The sequence below is a fragment of the Carassius auratus genome, chromosome 44 (assembly GCF_003368295.1).
Source record: "Carassius auratus strain Wakin chromosome 44, ASM336829v1, whole genome shotgun sequence".
Taxonomy (NCBI): Eukaryota; Metazoa; Chordata; class Actinopteri; order Cypriniformes; family Cyprinidae; genus Carassius; species Carassius auratus.
In genome coordinates, this window is record NC_039286.1 from 4,700,814 (window position 1) to 4,720,509 (window position 19,696).

At 39.9% G+C, this 19,696-nt stretch overlaps 1 protein-coding gene across 11 annotated transcripts in view; it reads right to left on the reverse strand.

The window, feature by feature from the left end:
* The window catches only part of LOC113062213 (nuclear GTPase SLIP-GC-like), a 37,442-nt gene extending 19,627 nt beyond the window's left edge, over nt 1–17,815 (reverse strand). For 4 of the 11 annotated variants that reach the window (XM_026231904.1, XM_026231900.1, XM_026231903.1 and 1 more), the window contains exons 1-3: nt 17,689–17,813; nt 9,604–9,734; nt 8,796–8,926 (exon numbers count right to left, since the gene is read on the reverse strand). The gene's annotated coding sequence lies outside the window, so the exon portion shown is untranslated. Of the gene's footprint in view, nt 1–8,795; nt 8,927–9,603; nt 9,735–17,688 lie in introns of all 11 variants that reach the window. The other 7 variants (XM_026231896.1, XM_026231894.1, XM_026231898.1 and 4 more) reach the window with 4 other exon arrangements.
* Nucleotides 17,816–19,696: the final 1,881 nt, after the last annotated feature.

Here is a 19,696-nt window from a genome sequence, read left to right on the forward strand (position 1 = left end):
TCAACAAGGATCAAACAAGAAGTTAACTGAGTGAGTAACATTTTTGTCACAATTTGCCTTCTCTTTGTTTTGTAAATGAAATAGCTCCAAACAAAGCAACAGCAGAACATTTATGTGTCTCAGAACAACACTACGGTGTTTCCTTCCTGAATTAACATGTTTTTGAACGAAATGAGTAAGCAAAAGATTTAATGATACTTCCATAAAAACAGTGACTGCGTTTGAAACCGTATAGCCTACTCAATGGTAGGCCTATTTCGTTTCAATAAGCAGCCTACTTACTTAAGGAGTGCTAAAAGAATACACACTCAATAGCCTGATCGCATTAAGTATAAATGCGATCCGGACGTCATCTACCATGTTTACATTAGGTGTGTTCAATTTCATTTAGTGCAGTGCAGACTGATTGGCAGAGGTGGGTAGTAACGAGTTACATTTACTTTGTTACATTTACTTGAGTAATTTTTTGGGGTAACTAATACTGTTGGAGTATATTTAAAGATGGGTACTTACTCTTACTTGAGTAAATTTTTGGAGGGAAATCAGTACTTTTACTTCGTTACTGTGTGTGACGCTCTTCTCGTTACTTTATCTTAATGCAATAAATGTTATAAATGCTTCAGTTTATTCCAAACACGCCGTCTACTTTTCTCTGGACAATGAGAAGTGAGCGATGCTCATTCGCAAATGATTCATTCGCAAATGATTCATTCGCAAATGATTCATTCGCAAATGATTCATTCTTTTGAGTCAATTCTGTTCAAAGGCTTGATCAAACCAATTGACAAACGAGTGAATTGGTTCATGAATCAGTTTGAATGAGTCATTCAGTTCCCTGCCGCACGCGCTGAGCGTCTGAAGCGGTTCACTCAGAGTTGTAACGTTTAACATCAGCAGCGTTGAAAACGTGGCTATGGAACTACACTGAATTGAAAGAAAATCTGCAAAGGCTATTATTTGCTAGCGATGAAGATTTTTATTAGATGAACACCGCGTGTGCTGTCTACTGTTCAACAGGTAATAACGTGGGCTACATTCGATTACAGTATAGGACACCATACTGTGACATTAGTTTGTTGTACGTGTGACTTATAACCAGTGGTGGACAGTAACGGAGTAGCTTTACTTCGTTACTGTACTTAAGTACATTTTTCAAGTATCTGTACTTTACTGGAGTAGTTTTTATTTTGAGTGACTTTTACTTTTACTTCACTACATTCCAAACCATAAAATCGTACTTTTTACTTCACTACATTTCATAAAACATATCGTTACTCCCTATAATATATCACGTGCTCCGACACGCAGAAGCGGTGTCTGATTCATCATGAACGAACTGAGTCTTTTCAAAATAAACTTTTAAATCGGATCGTGAATCGCACCAAATGATTCGTTTAGGAGTTAGAATGAATCGATTGCAGCAGCTGTTCTGGAGTCGACCACTCACTGATTCAAATGAACCGTTTAGTGCGAGTCTCCAGAAGTAAGAACCGGGAGATCTTGTGAGCGCGCGTGCGTCTGATGTTGCTAAAAGTAAGTTATTAATGTCGAAATTTAGGATTAATTATTGTAACTGAAAATCATATTTAGGTCAAAATTGTCAGTTGTTTGGGAACTAAATCCGCTGTAAAAAGTGATCTGTTTAAGCCCACTGAAATGCTCGAGTGCAGACGCATCAATTTTACGTAAAAAAAAAAAAAAAAAATACTTTAAATAACACAGATTAAATACAATAACTTATGCACGTTCAAATTCCCCGCTGCCCTAATGTTAAACAGTTTTATTAAAATGTCCTATGTGACGTCTGTTTTTATATTGTTTATCAACAGTAACGTTATACATATTGTTTGGATTAACTAGAAGAGTAGACAGACATAAATGTTTATTCATAACCGTACTGAAAATAAGTAAATATTGTTAGCTGATGCTAACTGTCTAGCTAAGATTTTTAATTTTTTATAATGTCCAAATATTTTTATTCAACCACCTTTATATATATATATATATATATATATATATATATATATATATATATATATATATATATATATATATATATATATATATATGTAGATTACACCTGGGTAGAAAAGAAAGGATGTGATGTTCAGAACATGGTAACTACAGTAATTATCAAAGTGGGAAGAGATGCACCCCGTTTGGCCAGGGGTGTTTTTAAACCACAGACAAGGTTTGAGAAAGAAAAAATCATTATGAAAATATAATTATATTTTCCTTAATGTTCTTCCTAACTTCAGGCCTTATTATCATGTCATATATACAGTACAGACCAAAAGTTTGGACACACCTTCTCATTCAAAGAGTTTTCTTTATTTTCATGACTATGAAAATTGTAGATTCACACTGAAGGCATCAAAACTATGAATTAACACATGTGGAATTATATACATAACAAAAAAGTGTGAAACAACTGAAAATATGTCATATAGGTTCTTCAAAGTAGCCACCTTTAGCTTTGATTACACTGCTTTGCACACTCTTGGCATTCTCTTGATGAGCTTCAAGAGGTAGTCACCTGAAATGGTCTTCCAACAGTCTTGAAGGAGTTCCCTGAGAGATGCTTAGCACTTGTTGGCCCTTTTGTCTTCTGTCTGCGGTCCAGCTCACCCCTAAACCATCTCGACTGGGTTCAGGTCCGGTGACTGTGGAGGCCAGGTCATCTGGCGCAGCACCCCATCACTCTCCTTCTTGGTCAAATAACCCTTGATGCCTTCAGTGTGACTCTACAATTTTCATAGTCATGAAAATAAAGAAACCTCTTTGAATGAGAAGGTGTGTCCAAACTTTTGGTCTGTACTGTAACTTTGATGTTCTGTAAAACAACAAACTTTAAAATACTTTGTTCTTACTGGTGAAAATCAGATGGTCATCTCTGTTTTCTCTCAGGTACATCACAGTGTAAGCTTCAAAGTTAACATCACTCTCATCAGCGTAGTCCATATCAACAACAAAAATATATCTTGACTCCATATAGTGGTTATTTTGGAAAAAACCCCGGGTATTTTGAGCAGTAGGATTATAAAAAGAATATGTGCTAATATAAAATTAAATTAAGTAGCCTATATAAAATTGCAAACATCTATCTTTCATTACTTTTTTACTTAAGTACATAAAAAATCGAGTACTTTTGTACTTTCACTTGAGTAAGATTGAAAAAGGAGTACTTTTACTGGAGTAATATTTTATTATATGTATCTGTACTTTTACTCAAGTACTTGACTTGTGTACTTCGTCCACCACTGCTTATAACAGAAGGGAACCAAGCTGAATGCAGCTTCCAAAAGACAAAAAAATAGCCGATTAATATTTTATAAATTTTAATACAATCACACCGGCATGAGTACGTTCAGCGAGTCATATCCGCGGCAGCCCTCGAGATAAGCCCTCCTCGTGTGAAGACCGAAGAGTGTAAAGACCATCGACTCTACCGTGCGACTCCACCGGACAGGGACACCGGCAGGGGATATAAGTATTGTTTTGATTAATCTTTTTACTTTTCCTTGTTTCATTTCTGTTTCAGTTGTTTTTGTCATGATTCTGCCCTCGTGTCCTTGATTTTTCCTAGTCTTGAGGCAGGATCATGACAGACCCGTGTTTTGTGTACAAGCCTTGCCTTTAGGCCATGTGCTTGTGTTGTCTCGTTCCCTTGCCCCGCCCCCCTTGTTAACCTAGTCGTGTCGTGATTGCTATCTGTGCCACCTGTCGTGTCTTAATTGTTCCCCTATTTAGCTTTCCTAGTGTGCTCTGTCTTGCGTCGGTTCATTGTGTTCCTCATATGTGTTCCTACCTGTCAGCCTTGTGAAAGAGTATTCCCCTTTGAGATATTGTATCCTGTATAACCGTGAGTGTTATTTGTAGTTAGTGTTCTCCTGTTTTGAGTCTTTGTTTATCTTGTTTAATCAGTCCTATTTAGTATTTGTTGTATCTGCCCTAGTCCTGTTTTCCCCCTCGTGGGTTTTTGTTTTCCCTTTTTGTAAATAAACCCTTTTGTGTTGAGAATCCTGTCTGCACTTGAGTTCCTCCCTAGCCAAACCCTGACAGAATGAACCGACCACCAAGGAACTCAGCAGACGGGAGGCAATGCTGGATGTCATCAGCCAGCAAGCGGGATGTTTTTGAGGGCTCTCGCCTAGTGGTGTTCCGGGGGACCAGGGGAGGTCGCTCCGGAGCAAGCGGTCGAGAGGAGGAGCCACAGAGGTCCCCTCCACCTACCCACCTGCCAACGATTCCAGAGGGTCGTGTCCTGGCCGTGGCAACCCTGGGGGATCAGGCAAGTCCCCCCCAGAGCCCTGAGGCGCCTTCCACAGCCTGCAGTCTCCCCATGAAGCGAGGGAGACGATTGTCGTGGGAGTCAGCCTCGGAGGCGTCGGCGTCAGAGTCTGCCCTGCCCGAGACCGAACTCCCCCAACCCGTCTCTGTCCCAGCGGTGACCTCTGCGCCGCGGCCTAGAAGGAAGAGGAGGAGGAAGGGGTCTCCCGGTCCTGCGACTCTGTCGCCTCCTGCAGCGGTGAGCGTGCCCGAGCCAGCAGCGGTGAGAGCTGGCGTGCCCGAGCCAGCAGCGGTGAGAGCTGGCGTGCCTGAGCCAGCAGCGGTGAGAGCTGGCGTGCCCGAGCCAGCAGCGGTGAGAGCTGGCGTGCCCGAGCCAGCAGCGGTGAGAGCTGGCGTGCCCGAGCCAGCAGCGGTGAGAGCTGGCGTGCCCGAGCCAGCAGCGGTGAGAGCTGGCGTGCCCGAGCCAGCAGCGGTGAGAGCTGGCGTGCCCGAGCCAGCAGCGGTGAGAGCTGGCGTGCCCGTGCCAGCAGCAGTGAGCGTGCCCGAGTCAGCAGCGGTGAGCGTGCCCGAGTCAGCAGCGGTGAGCGTGCCCGAGCCAGCAGCGGTGAGCGCTGGCGTGCCCGAGCCGGCAAAGAAGAGAGCTGTATGCAAGTCGGCAGTCGTGAGAGCGGAGGAGAGTGCCGCGGCCGACTCTGCAGCAAAGACTCTAGTACAGTCTGTCTCATCTTGTAAGGAGATGCCAATTATCCTAGCTGCTAAAGCCTTTTCAGATTATTTGTCTAGTCTTGTCCGGATCCTAGAAGTCCCCGTCAGTCCTGTCTTGTCCCCAGACCCTGTCCCCAGAAATCCCGAGTGTCCTGCTGTTGTCTCCCCGGGTCTTGTAGATGTCGTCTCCCCGTGTCCCGTGAGTGTTGCCCCGTGTCCTGCGGATATAGTCATGTGTCCTGTTGATGTGGCCCCATGTTCCGTTAATGTTGCCCCGTGTCCCGTAGGTGTCCCGTGTCCTGTTGTCCCCCCGTGTCCAGTAGATGTTGCCCCGTGTCCAGTAGATGTTGTCCCCCCGTGTCCAGCTGTCGCCTCCCCGCGTCCCGTAAGTCTTGCCCCGCGTCCCGTAAGTGTTGCCCCGCGTCCCCTGTCAGTTGTCCCGAGACCCCTCCCCGCCCCTCACCACCCAGACCTGCCCGTACCCCCCGTCGTCAGCCTTCGTCCTGTCCTCCTAAGATTCCTACCCCACCCACCCGCCCTGGTCTGTCCCCCATGAACTTTGTGGTCCCGCCCCCTCCCCTTCCCTGTTTGTTTTTTTTGATTTGTCACCCTAACCCTGCCGTTGTGTACTCATGTTTGCCTTTGTTGTGATTTGTCATGTCTTGTTGGTTTGTGTCTGTGTCCCAGTCTGTCATGTCAGTCATGTCCCGTGTTTGATGTTCCCTTGAGGAGCGTCTGGAAGCCGCTCCTTAAGGGAGGGGTTCTGTCATGATTCTGCCCTCGTGTCCTTGATTTTTCCTAGTCTTGAGGCAGGATCATGACAGACCCGTGTTTTGTGTACAAGCACATGGCCTTGCCTTTGGGCCATGTGCTTGTGTTGTCTCGTTCCCTTGCCCCGCCCCCCTTGTTAACCTAGTCGTGTCGTGATTGCTATCTGTGCCACCTGTCGTGTCTTAATTGTTCCCCTATTTAGCTTTCCTAGTGTGCTCTGTCTTGCGTCGGTTCATTGTGTTCCTCATATGTGTTCCTACCTGTCAGCCTTGTGAAAGAGTATTCCCCTTTTTGTAATAAACCCTTTGTGTTAAGAATCCTGTCTGCACTTGAGTTCCTCCCTTACCAAAACCGTGACAGTATTATAAAATCAGTATAGGCTAAATAGTTTTCTGTAATTTAATGTAAAGTAATGTAACACAAAGTATTGTCTTATATTGAATGTAACATAAAACAAATGATTACTTTTCGTTAAAATGTTTATTTATGCCAAAAAAGCTTACATTTATGTGTCTTTTTGTTCAATGTAGCAGCCATGTTGCCGAGATAATTCATATATTTCATACCCTAATATCTTTGAAATCTGGTCCCGAAAAATCTTAGTTTGAAGGGCTATCTGGCCCTTCCCCTTACCCCTACTGTCACGTTTGGTGAAACAGAAAACAAGGAGAGATCCAAATGCAGGTATGAGTCTTAATTAAAGGGCAAATCCAAAAGGGTAAACAGTTCAGGCAGGGTCAAAACCAGAAAATCCAATGACATCACAAACAATGACAAGAACACATGGCAAGAGCAGACTCCGGAATGTATCACATATAAGACAAGGACTCCGTGACACAGACTCAGACAGACCGGCTATAAATGCACAGAAGGATAATGAGGGAACAGGAGACAGGTGGGGAACAATCAATTACTCAAACAAGGAGGAAGGGAACAGGAAGTGATAAGGTGACAGACACAGTGGGAAAAGGAGGACACCTAGTGGAAACCCAGGGAACACAACCCAGACACTGTGACACCTACCCCTCCAGCCAAAAGAGAATCGAGACACCCCTTCCCCTTTACGTGAACTCGCAAAACGGAGGGTCTTATAAATGTACATTTGTCAAGTCATGGTCTGTTTAGCTGTTTATTTGGAATTAAAACTGACCATGGGTTCATCTACAACTCATCTTCAGTGGATGACTGTTACAACATTACTTAACGACAATATGAAAAACTTTGTTAGGTTTATGGTGTTGCTAAACTTTGTAAACTAGTCGTCACAGTGAAATGGGTCCATGTTCTCTGATAAATTCTTCACTGCTTAACATATCACACACTTATAACCTTTTTAAACAAATTTACACATGAGAAGAAAAAGTTTTCACCAAAAAAATTTATTTAAAAAAATTGAGGAAAGTGGAGAGGGATAAAAAGCAGTCATTTCAGTCACAGCTTATGAATAATGGAATAATGGGAATTTATATACAATATTATTTTGAAAGAAAAGTTACCTTTTATCTCTCAAGATACTTTAATCTTTGCGACTTAACGGATCTGTAAGAACTAGATTTTAACACGCCAAAGACACAGGAAAACATGAAATCGCATCATATGAAATCATATTCTAATTTTTTGCTTTTACTTTAGATGTACTTCTTCCTTATTTGTTGACCTCACCCCAACAGTTTCAAGGTGTGTCCTGTTTACAGTGATTCATTTGTAAATGATGAGGACAGGGTTGCTTCTGTTACATTTTTTTAAAGCCTTTTTATTTTCTCTGTCCTTAGTGAATGAGATTTAAGGCCCAATCCCAATTCTATTTTATAAAATATTTTATGGGTAAATTTCCCATTCATTTCTCCCATTGACTTTCGGAAAAATACGTATCTAAAGAGTTTTAGAGCATATCTGAGGATAACCAGCTACAGCTGAACTGGCTGAAACAGCATACAACATATAATTTTGAGTGAAACAAGTAAGAGAAAATCCAAAAAAAGTCAAAGGTACAACACTGTGTACATATTTTCATTTCCGAGCAAAGGAACTACTCATCCCATGAACCACCGCGCTTCACTGAATTCGATTGAAGCCCACAACCACGAACGAGCCTTTTGAGCGACTTCCAAATCTGATGACGGCCGCGCAAACTTTTTCCTCCAGTGAATTTTATTTTATATAGTGAACGTGCAGTAATAGCAGTTCTTTCATTATTAATCATGTAAATTAATAGTGTTTTATATAGGTATCGTGTATTTTATATATTGTGTGCGTGTTTGAAAGCGGTTAACAATAATGTCAGCAACATGGTGCTTTGCTTTGTACCTGACTGCAATCACCGCTCAGTAGTCAATACATGTCGTTGCCATTAAACAAATGTTCAGTAAATGTACAAAAAGGTATGCCTAGGCTAAATATTGTTTTGACAGTGGCATCATAAAATGCTTAATATGACTCATACCGTATGAAGGCTACAGAAAAATATATACACAAGACGAGCTAAAATGTTTTGTCAATAAAATAAAATACACTGTTACTAATAAAATAATGGGCTTTTTTAAAGAATTAAAAATAAGCAAAGTTTGACAGTTGAACACAAAACAAATAGACCAGCCAAAATGCTTTACATTTCTTGAAATAGTCATTTCTGAACATTGACTCTTTCTCATTGTTTCTAATTAAAATTCAAGAAAGTAATTATTGTAAATTAAATTGCTAATCCCAAATAATAGCATAGTTTAATATTAACAATTATTATTGTTTATATTTTATATATATTTTATATTTTACATAGCTACCCCATGTGAATGCCTTGAATGTCTTGCTTACATACAAATTCTAAGTTGAGTATAAAGGATCGTACAGAGAGATAAAAAAACTAAATGTTGATGTTGAATGCTCATTAGATAAATTTGTCGTAATATGTATGTCTATAGTTTGTTTTGGAAAACAGTAAGCTAAAAAAGAAAAGAAAATATTTTTGACAAAATAAGTTTTTGAATTTTAGTTAACTTTTAAACACCTTAATAATTTGAAGAGAACATTACCTTTTATCTCTCAGGATGATGTCTGTAAGACAGGAAACTGGTGTCGATTCAACTGTTGTGTTGAGCAGAGTGAGACGTCTGACGTAAGAGCCGATTCACTTTTGGGGTGTGGACTTAACAGAAAATGAAAGCTAGGGAAATAAAAAAAAAGAGAAAGAGTCTCCTAATCTCATTTGATATGACTTTTATACTTAATAAAATGACTATCATACATATGTATTGTATGTTTTTTTTTCCTTTTTTTTTGTAAGATATTTAATTTCAAACCACTCAGCTCCTTTTTTAGGGACATTATGTACATCATCAGCAGTAGTCATTTTAAAGAATTAGAAATAAGCAAAGTTTGACAGTTGAACACAAAACAAATAGACCAGCCAAAATGCTTTACATTTCTTGAAATAATCATTTCTGAACATTGACTATTTCTCATTGATTCTAATTAAAATTCAAGAAAGTAATTATTGTAAATTACATTGCTAATCTCAAAATAATAGAATGGTTTAATAATAACAATTATTATTGTTTATATTTTATATATATATAATATTTTATATAGCTACCCCATGTGAGTGCCTTGAATGTCTTGCTTACATACAAATTGTAAGTTGAGCTTAAAGGATCGTACAGAGAGATAAAAAACAAAATGTTGATGTTGAATGCTCATTAGATAAATTTGTCGTAATATGTGCGTCTATAGTTTGTTTTGGAAAACAGTAAGCTAAAAAAGAACAGAAAATATTTTTGACAAAATAAGTTTTTGATTTTTAGTTAACTTTTAAACACCTTAATAATTTGAAGAGAACATTACCTTTTATCTCTCAGGATGATGTCTGTAAGACAGGAAACTGCCGTCGATTCAACTGTGGTGTTGAGCAGAGTGAGACGTCTGACGTCAGAGCCGATTCAGTTTTGGGGTGTGGACTTCACAGAAAATGAAAGCTAGGGAAATGAAAAAAAAGAGAAAGAGTCTCCTAATCTCATTTGATATGACTTTTATACTTAATAAAATCACTATCATATATAGCCTATGTATTGTATGTTTTTTTTTTCCTTTTTTTTGAAGATATTTAATTTTAAACCACTCAGCTCCTTTTTTAGAGACATTATGGACATCATTAGCAGTAGTCATTTTGTAAAATGCAAGGGTTAATAAGGAAACACAAGAGTTTGCATGTTGTTTGCTTTTAAAGCTTGCCATTTCCCCTAAGGCAAAGTTGCATTAAAACCAATTATTAATGAATGAATATTAATGTTTGATTAATAATGATTATTTATAAATATATATGGGGCTCTAATGCCTAATTTATTCCTAAGATTGTAAAGGGATCAGAAATTAGAAATATAGATTTTTATTATTATATATTTTTATAATATATAAATGCATTTTTGTTTGTTTGTTTTTGGTTTATTTGTTTAAAAAAATGTGGGTTATTTTATTTTAAAAACATATAATTACTCTGTTCACTGTAAAAAATAAGTTGTTGCCTAATTTTAATTAATACAAGTTAATACACATCAGGGGCGGACTGGCCATCTGTGTGATCTGGAGAATCACAGAACGGCCGGTACTCCAGGACGGCCGGCGGGCCGGCCCACCAACAGCCACGCACGCAGTCATCATCAACTGTTTTTTCTCCCCCCCACTAATCTGTTTTACACTCCAGGACTGTAGGTGGCAGTAATACACCTTTAAGTTGTAGGCCAGCTGCACTGGCCGTGGCTGCCAAGTAAGAATAAGAAGTGGAAGAGTAGGAAGAAATTACGTTAGCGTTAGATATAAGAAGCATAGAAACCCGAAACAAACAAACAATATGCATAACGCGGCCGGAGGTAAAAAAAAAAAAAAAAAAAAACGGAAAGAAAAGGGTGGGGCTGAGAAGGCGAGAGAGAAAAAAGCGGAATTTATATACTGAAGCCACTAAATTTCCCAAACTAAATGAAATATATAGCAATATTTTCCAGCAGCAGCGCCTAGCAGTTAAATATTAGCAGCAGTGAAGAAGTGAGTCAGACAGCTATGCAGCAACATGCCACCAGTGGTGAGGGAAAGAAAGATGAGCGGGTTCCACAGGCAGATCCAGATCCAAGTATGAAACATGAGAGGAGAAAGAGAGGTACTTGCTAGAAATTATGTTAAGAAGTGATATTCAGGTTGGTACATTTTTAATGATCACAGTAGTTAAAACAGCTAAACTTCAACATTTTAGCTGTAAAATGTCACATGCAGTAGCTAATATTAAGAAATATGTTGTGCTTGTACTTTTAAAAATGTTGGTAACATTACAGTTACAGTGCTTACAAGCTCTGTAGATTTTGAATACAGAAGTTAAATTTGTAATGGTGCATTTTCATTTAGATGTGGTATTATTATCTGTGCAGTAAGATGAATTAATTAATAACTGCATAAATTAAGATTATTAAGTAACAAATTAATTTTAAGACAGCATGGAATATATTGTAAAATATAATGTTATAACAGCATATTATATAAACTATTCCTTCCCATCTTGGAATAAAACCTGTTTAAAAAAAAAAAAAAAATCAATTCCGTCGTTGTTTATTCAGGTTGAGCTTAGACCAAGAGCAGAGAGAGACACCCACTCCAGCTCTACATCAGTGCTATTGCTATAATTTGGATGGTATGGTATCATGAGCCACAATTAAAGTCTTGTGACACTCATGCCAGGAGTTATTGTTGTTGTTGTCGAGTTTACGCGCGTCTAGTCAAAGTCCAGGGCCGTTTTTTAGTCCCAGTCTGTCCCTGATACACATTACATTAGTTATAAACTAACTTAAAATAATCAAGTTGAATCTTGCTTGCAGTTAACCCATTGGGTATTTAAACCCCAGTGTTTTCTGTATCCTTGTACTGCAAGAGCAATTTAAAAACAAAGAACCGTCTGCTATCCGGCACTATGATTTCATATGTTGATGTAGCACGATGTTTCTCAAACAATCCAACCCGTGGTCTGTAGTGGATGCTCCACCTGTTGACGTCATAGGTTCCCTTGCTCGAGAACAGCAAGGTTCGGGGCGGTTTAAAACTAAGATCTGCACACTGGCCCAGGATTTTTTTGAGTGGAAAAGCGCAGACCTGTTTCTAGCTCTGCACCGCAGCGGTCAGCGGTTTAAAAAAGAATGCGCTGAAATACGGGGAGGAACGGTGCCGGGAGGTGATCAGTTCAGTTAAGCTTTGTCTCAAAGTTAAATGCACACACTTAGAAGGCCACAGACTTTGAAGGCGTCAGAAGTGTATGAAGGGCCCTACGAAGTGCATGAGATGCTCCGCCTTTGCAGGATTTCCCAATTCCACCACCAGGTGTTCCCGATTACCGCTTTGTCGCATAGCAATGGCGCTAGAGGAGAGCAGATGAGAGGGCAGAGCACCACTATATCCGCTACCCATCATATCTACCCCCTTTCGACGCATTGCCATGGACATTGTGGGACCACTTGAGAAGAGCAGTGCAGGACACAATACATCTTAGTCATCTATGACTACACGACAAGGTACCCAGAAGCCTTCCCACTTCGCACCATCACTATGCCGAAATCATCCACGCTCTTATCCAGCTATTTTCCAGGGTATGCATCCCAGAGGAGATTCTAACTGACCAAGGGACAAACTTCACTTCCCGCCTGATGAAGCAGCTCCACCAGCAATTGGGTATTACTGCATTGAGAACCAGTCCCTACCACCCACAGACTGACAGGCTGGTGGAGAGATTCAATCAGACACTGAAGAATATTCTGCGGAAGTTTGTCACAGACACAGGATGTGACTGGGACAAGTGGCTGCCCTTCGTCTTGTTTGCCTACAGGGAAGTGCCTCAAGCCTCAACCGGCTTCTCCCCCTTCGAGCTCCTGTATGGGTGGCAGGTCCAATGGGCCTGAAGAAGGCCTGGATGGCGCCAGCAGATAAGACAGGAGAGGAGCATTGTTATCTTCATCTTGGAAATGAGAAATCGGCTCGAGCGTTACAGAGAAGAAGCTAAAGAAAACCTACAGCAGGCACAAGCATCACAAAAGAAGTGGTACGATCAACAGGCACGATTTCGTCAATTACAGCCGGGGCAAAAGGTGCTGTTACTGTTACCCACGTCCACGAACAAGCTCCTGGCAAAGTGGCAAGGGACCAGTAACCCATGAGATCCACCATCCTGACAAGAGGAAATTGCACCAGACGTACCACATAAACCTGCTGAAGGAATGAAAAGAAGTACCCAATAAAACACCAGAGAGGTCGCCGATGTTAAGGTAGGTGAGGTAGATGAGGATGAAGAGGATGAGCCTGCTCCAGAGGTGAGACCTCAGAGACACCCTGCAATGGTGAACTTGAGCCATCTGAATTATCCCTTAAGGGCTGAAATGCAAGATCTCTTGGACCACTTCCCATTACTGTTCTGTCAGAGGCCTGGACAGACAGAACTGGTACAGCACGGCATCCACCTTAGCGATTCAACCCCTTCACGACAGCGGCTGTACCAAATACCAGAGAGACTACTGAAACCCTTGAAGGAGGAAATTGAGATGATGAAGCAGCTGGGCATAATCGAACCATCCAACAGCGAATGGAATAGCCCCTTGTCATCGTTCAAAGAAGGATGGATCCTTGCGTGTCTGTGTGGACTTACGAAAACGTAATGCCCAGTCAAGGTTCGATGCCTACCCAATGCCTAGAATTGATGACTTGCTGGAGCGGATAGGACAGGCATGGTACATTACTTCGTTGGATCTGTGTAAGGGGTACTGGCAGGTGCCTCTTGATCTGAACTCCAAACCTTACACCGCATTCAGGACGTCAGTGGGACTGTTCCAATTTACGGTCCTACCCTTTGGGCTGCACGGGGCACCTGCAACCTTGCAGCGACTAATAGATCAAGTTCTCCAGGGCTGTGAAGGGTGGTCTGCTGCATACTTGGAAGATGTTGTGATTTACAGCAATACATGGGCAGACCACTTGGAACATCTACGTCAGACTCTGGAGAAGATCCAAGCAGCAGGCTTGACCTTAAATGTGGCAAAGTGCGAGTGGGCTAGGCAAGAGACCAGTTATCTGGGATACCATCTTGGCTATGGTGAGCTGCGAACTCAGGTATGCAAGGTGGAAGCAATTCAGCACAGTACCAGACCTAGGACGAAAAAGGAGGTGAGATCCTTCCTGGGCCTAGTGGGCTGGTACCGCAGATTTATTCCGGACTTTGCTAACATTGCAACACCACTAACAGACTTGCTAACCAAAACTGGGAAGAACCCGGTGGCATGGACTGGTGCCTGTGAGGAAGCATTCAGCACACTTAAAGAGAGGATGTGCTCCGGGCCAGTCCTACAAAGTCCCGATTTCAATCAGCAGTTTCTGGTGCAAGTGGACGCTTCAGAGAAGGGAATTGGAGCAGTACTAGCCCAGGGAAATGCAGGAGAGGAGAAGCCAGTTGTCTTCCTGAGTAAGAAGCTGCTGCCTAGAGAAACCAGGTATTCCACAATCGAGAAGGAGTGTCTCCCAATCAAGTGGTCCCTGGAGTTCCTCCAATACTACCTCTTGGGGAGAGAGTTCATCCTGGAGACAGACCATGGGGCATTGACATAGATTCACACGATGAAAGATCAAAACGCCCACATCACAACATAGTACCTAGCTCTCCAGCCCTACTGTTTCAAGGTACGACATCGGCCTGGGAGACTTAACCTGGTTGCCGACTACCTGTCTCGGTACCCGGACAATACAAGGCTTGGAGAGGGGGGAGGTGATGTGAAGAGTTGATCTTCACCGTTGGGAACGGCAGTACTGGCACACACAGTTAAATACATGTACGTACACCCATACCTCATTCCTACCCCGGCTGGTTAGCCATCGGAGAGTGGGTGCACACGTAATCAGAATGGCACACGGACGTTTCACACTCTCTACATGCCCTTTAAAGAAGACATACCCCGGTTCAATCACACAGACGCTTGGTTGTTAGTTTAAAGTTGTATTTTTAGTTCATCTTGTCTTGGGTATGTGTGGGGAGTAGTCGGACTTCCATGTTGCGCCGGCCAAACCAAACGATCAGGTGGTGCTCGCTTTTGATGTCACAACCCGCGATTGTAGTCCGACAAAACCATTGTTGTTCTGTGTGGGGGGAGGTGTTATCTTTTCAGCAGGAAAAGGGAAAATATAATGAATGTTAATTATTTGTGTTAGTAAAATATATTTTAATAATGGGTTAATGGTTTTTGTGTTAACATATGATTAATGTTTTATGTGAAGTTTATGGTTTAAAATGGGAGTGTAATATTAAATACTTACCTGCCAATGGTACCCTCCATGTGGAGCCTGGCCTATAAGAAGGGAGGCCAAGCTCAGAACAAGGCTTGTTTACCAAGTCAGCAAGCGTGCTACTGAGGTGATGTGAGCTAAATAAAAAACGTATTGTATACTGTGGATATTCGTTTATACATATTATTTGTTGTTTATTTTTTCCTTTTATTTCTGTTTTGGTACTCTGCTTTGTTGGGACTTAGCACTTGTGTAAATATTATATACTCTCGCCACTGGATAATTTTTTTGGCACACTGTAAATAAAAGTCACTAATTATTTACTTCTACGGGTCAAGCCATCATTATTTTTTTATTTTCCCTTTTTTTTCTGGACCTAAAATGTCCCGCAGTAGATCTGCAAGGGTCTACTGCATCACAGGCCCTCACTGCAAATCACTCTCCAAAGCACAAAAACCCTCCTCCAAAACACACAAACATGCACAATGCATATGCAGACCAGAGGCTAACCAGCAACACAATGAGAGATGGCATTGGTGGACGATTGAATGCAACTCTGTCAGATTCATGTCTCATCCACCAGTGAGAAACATTAGAGTACAAAGCGCATGATATTACAATAATAATGCCTTCCATTCTAGCTCTTTCAGCAATTGAATAATGGAAAAAATAAGGGAAGTGAAATGTGACAACATGCCCCATAGGTGTGGCATATTTGAACATCTGAGGGGCACATTGTAACTTGATCATATGACAACTTAAAATGTTATCTGATCTACTAAAGAAAAAAATATATACACAAGATGAGCTAAAATGTTTTTTCAATAAAATAAAATACACTTTTACAAATAAAATAATGTTTTTTTTAAGAATTAAAAATAAGCAAAGTTTGACAAATAGACCAGCCAAAATGCTTTACATTTCTTGAAATAATCATTTCTGAACATTAACTTTCTCATTGTTTCTAATTAAAATTCAAGAAAGTAATTATTGTAAATTACATTGCTAATCTCAAAATAATAGCATAGTATATTAATAACAATGTTCCCCATTCCCATTTAAAACCGGTTAGTCTTCTGCTAGCTAGTGAAACATTAGAAAATCTAAACTGACAAATAACAGTTTAGAGCTTAAAATAATAGCAGATTTGTCTTTTTAAAATAAACACTAAAAACTGAGATAAAAAAAATTACATTAGTCAGAAATGTACTTTTGCTATGGTTGAATGAATGTTCAGCGACATCTTCAAAAGATTTTAGAATTTTGACTGAATTTTTTCTTTATATAGTGTTGATATGGCAACTAGTAAATACTGTAAGTTTAGTTTTGCTAGTATGTGTGGACATTTTTAAACCATATGTGTTACAACTAACCACAAGCTCCCCTGTTCTAAATGCTTAAACAGGATTTCCCTTGAATCAAACCACAACAGGAGAAAACAAATCAGTTTTTCAAGAAAATGCTTCTTCATTTATCAAAATGTTGCAATATAAACAGTTTGAACAGTGTTCCTGTATGATCAAACTGACCCCATACACTTCCATTAATCCAACTATCCATACAACCAAACCTAACCTCACCCGTATCAGTAAAAGGAAAGGTGTTGCACTATATTAACAAATAAGCGTTTGATCACTGTATAATATCTGTTAAAACAATTTGTAGACTTTCAATTAAAAGTTTATTGATGTTTGACTAAGCATTTGATTTAACATTAAATAATCATCTTATTAAACAAACCATTATACTATGTGGCCGTTGAATGTTTGAATCTGATTGGCTGACGAACATTTTGAGGTGTTCAATTATTTTCTGGGAAACGAATGTGGCGAACGTAGTTACAGGCAGCACTCTTGACCGCATTACAGTTCCATATCACTCCGCATAGTTAACAGTAATGACGGTCACACAAAAAGGTGTTGTCAGCACTGCCCTGACGATTTTATCCATTAGCCTATATAGTTTAGCAACTTAAAGGCTACGCATGACATTTCTCAGTAGCAATTGTAATAACAGCGCTGTTTAGAGACACTGCAGCAGAAGAGTGTTTAAAGCCGAATCACGTCGAGACTGCATCACCACCTCATGTGTGCATTATCTTTCTAATAATTCAACGGCCCATCGTCAATTATTCCTTACTTAAGTAATGTTTAATAAGAGGCTAAAATGATACCAATAATATCTTTGATTTTTTATCTGATTTAGTTAATAAAGAGTTCCACTTCTACCATTGTTCCACAAATCACATATATTCAACCTTTTAAATCATACATTATAGTGTGGAAAAATGATAAACTGAAATAATCATTTTAATTATAACACATAACTAAGTTTTTAAAGGTAAAGTTGTTTTTAAAAACAATATTTTGTTTATATTATATATACCCCATGTGAATGCCTTGAATGTCTTGCTTACATACAAATTGTAAGTTGAGCATAAAGGATCGTACAGAGAGATAAAAAAAACTAAATGTTGAGGTTGAATGCTCATTAGATGAATTTGTCATAATACGTATGTCTATAGTTTGTTTTGGAAAACAGTAAGCTAAAAAAGAACAGAAAATATTTTTGACAAAATATGATTGGAGTTTTAGTTAACTTTTAAACATATTAATAATTTGAAGAGAACATTACCTTTTATCTCTCAGGATGATGTCTGTAAGACAGGAAACTGCTGTCGATTCAACTGTTGTGTTGAGCAGAGTGAGACGTCTGACGTAAGAGCTGATTCACTTTTGGGGTGTGGACTTCACAGAAAATGAAAGCTAGGGAAATAAAAAAAAGAGAAATAGTCTCCAGATCTCATTTGATATGACTTTTATACTTAATAAAATCACTATCATACATATGTATTGTATGTTTACATATGTATCTAATGTTTTGCTAAGATTTTAAAGGGATCAGAAATCAGAAATATAGATTTTTATTATTATATATTTTTATAATATATGAATGCATTTTTGTTTGTTTGTTTTTGGTTTATTTGTTCAAAAAATGTGGGTAATTTTATTTTAAAAACGTATAAATACTATGTTCACTGTAAAAAATAAGTAATTTTAATCAATACAAGTCAATACACATTACATTAGTTATTAAACTAACTTAAAATAATCAGTTAACCCATAAAATAATGCAGTTAACCCATTGGGTATTTAAACCCCAGTGTTTTCTTTCTCCTTGTACTGCGAGAGCAATTTAAAAACAAAGAATCGTCTGCTATCCGGCACTATGATTTCATATGTTGATGTAGCACGATGTTTCTCAAACAATCCAACCCGTGGTCTGTAGTGGATGCTCCACCTGTTGACGTCATAGGTTCCCTTGCTCGAGACCAGCAAGGTTTGGGGTGGTTTGAAACTAAGATCTGGACACTGGCCCGGTGCCTGGGAGGTGACATGGTCAGTTCAGTTAAGCTTTGTCTCAAAGTTAAGTGTGCACACTTAGAAGGCCACAGACTTCGAAGACCAGGTGTCAGAAGTGTATGAAGGGCCCTCCGAAGTGCATGAGATGCTCCGCCTTTGCAGGATTTCCCAATTCCACCACCAGGTGTTCCCGATTACCGCTTTGTCGCATAGCAATGGCGCTAGAGGAGAGCTGGTGAGAGCATAGACAGAAAAAAGAAATGGACACAGCTACCCATTGGACAAACGGAGTCTTTAAATGCCTCAGATGTAAAGTTATTCACTGTCAAAGTGACGGCAAAATGAATGGGAGTCAATGGGAATGCTAATGCAAGTGAAGTTCTGCTACAAGATGGCGGCACCCGGCCGACTTCAACCTCCGGTCGACTTCCTTGCCGCCTGGGTGAGAGGACAATCCTGCCAAGATAGGTGGAGCCACAATCGCTCATTTTTGTTTTATGTCATAATGGAGGAGAAGGTGATCTCAGGTTTAGCCAAGACCGAGACCAGGTAAGTTACACTAGTTTACTGCAACCTTTGTCTGATTACAACTTTAAATGCAGGTATTGGCTTACTTAATTACACATACACACACATAGCAGTTCAAATACTTTAAAAAGGTGCAATTTTATATAGTTGATTGTCTTGACAATGGTGATCATACGTAGACAGGTTTGCAACCCAGATTTTTAAGGCAGTTAAGAATAAAAATAAAACTGTGATTAAAAAAAATAGAGCATTGTATAAACCTCAATGTTCAGTGGCAGCTGTGACAGCTGAACAGTGCTCTGTTTGAACGGTCCGAGTCCTTCAGAAGCAGTCTTTGATTTAGTTAGCAAAAATCTGTTAGTATTGTGGCAAAAATGTTGATACTTTCATTTTCAAAATAATCAGAGGTGGACTGTAAGGAAGTACATTCATTAATTTCACTCGTACAAATATGAAGATTTTTTTTTTTCTCTTACAGGACAGCAGCACTAGAAAAATACAACACAGTCTCACTCCCTACTCGTCCAATGTCTGACGTATGGTCAAGGGACCCTGGCCTTCCAACTGGTTTTTGATGTTTAAAAACCCTCGCAATCTGACATCAAAGTGCCTTCTGTGCAAAGGTTAGTGCGTTCATCAAAGTGCCATCTGTGCAAAGGTTTAGCGCGTTCATCAGCGGTGAGTTTAACAACGCTGTCTTTGAGTTTGATTGTGTTTAACTAAATGAACACAGCTGCTACCTGGAATGATTA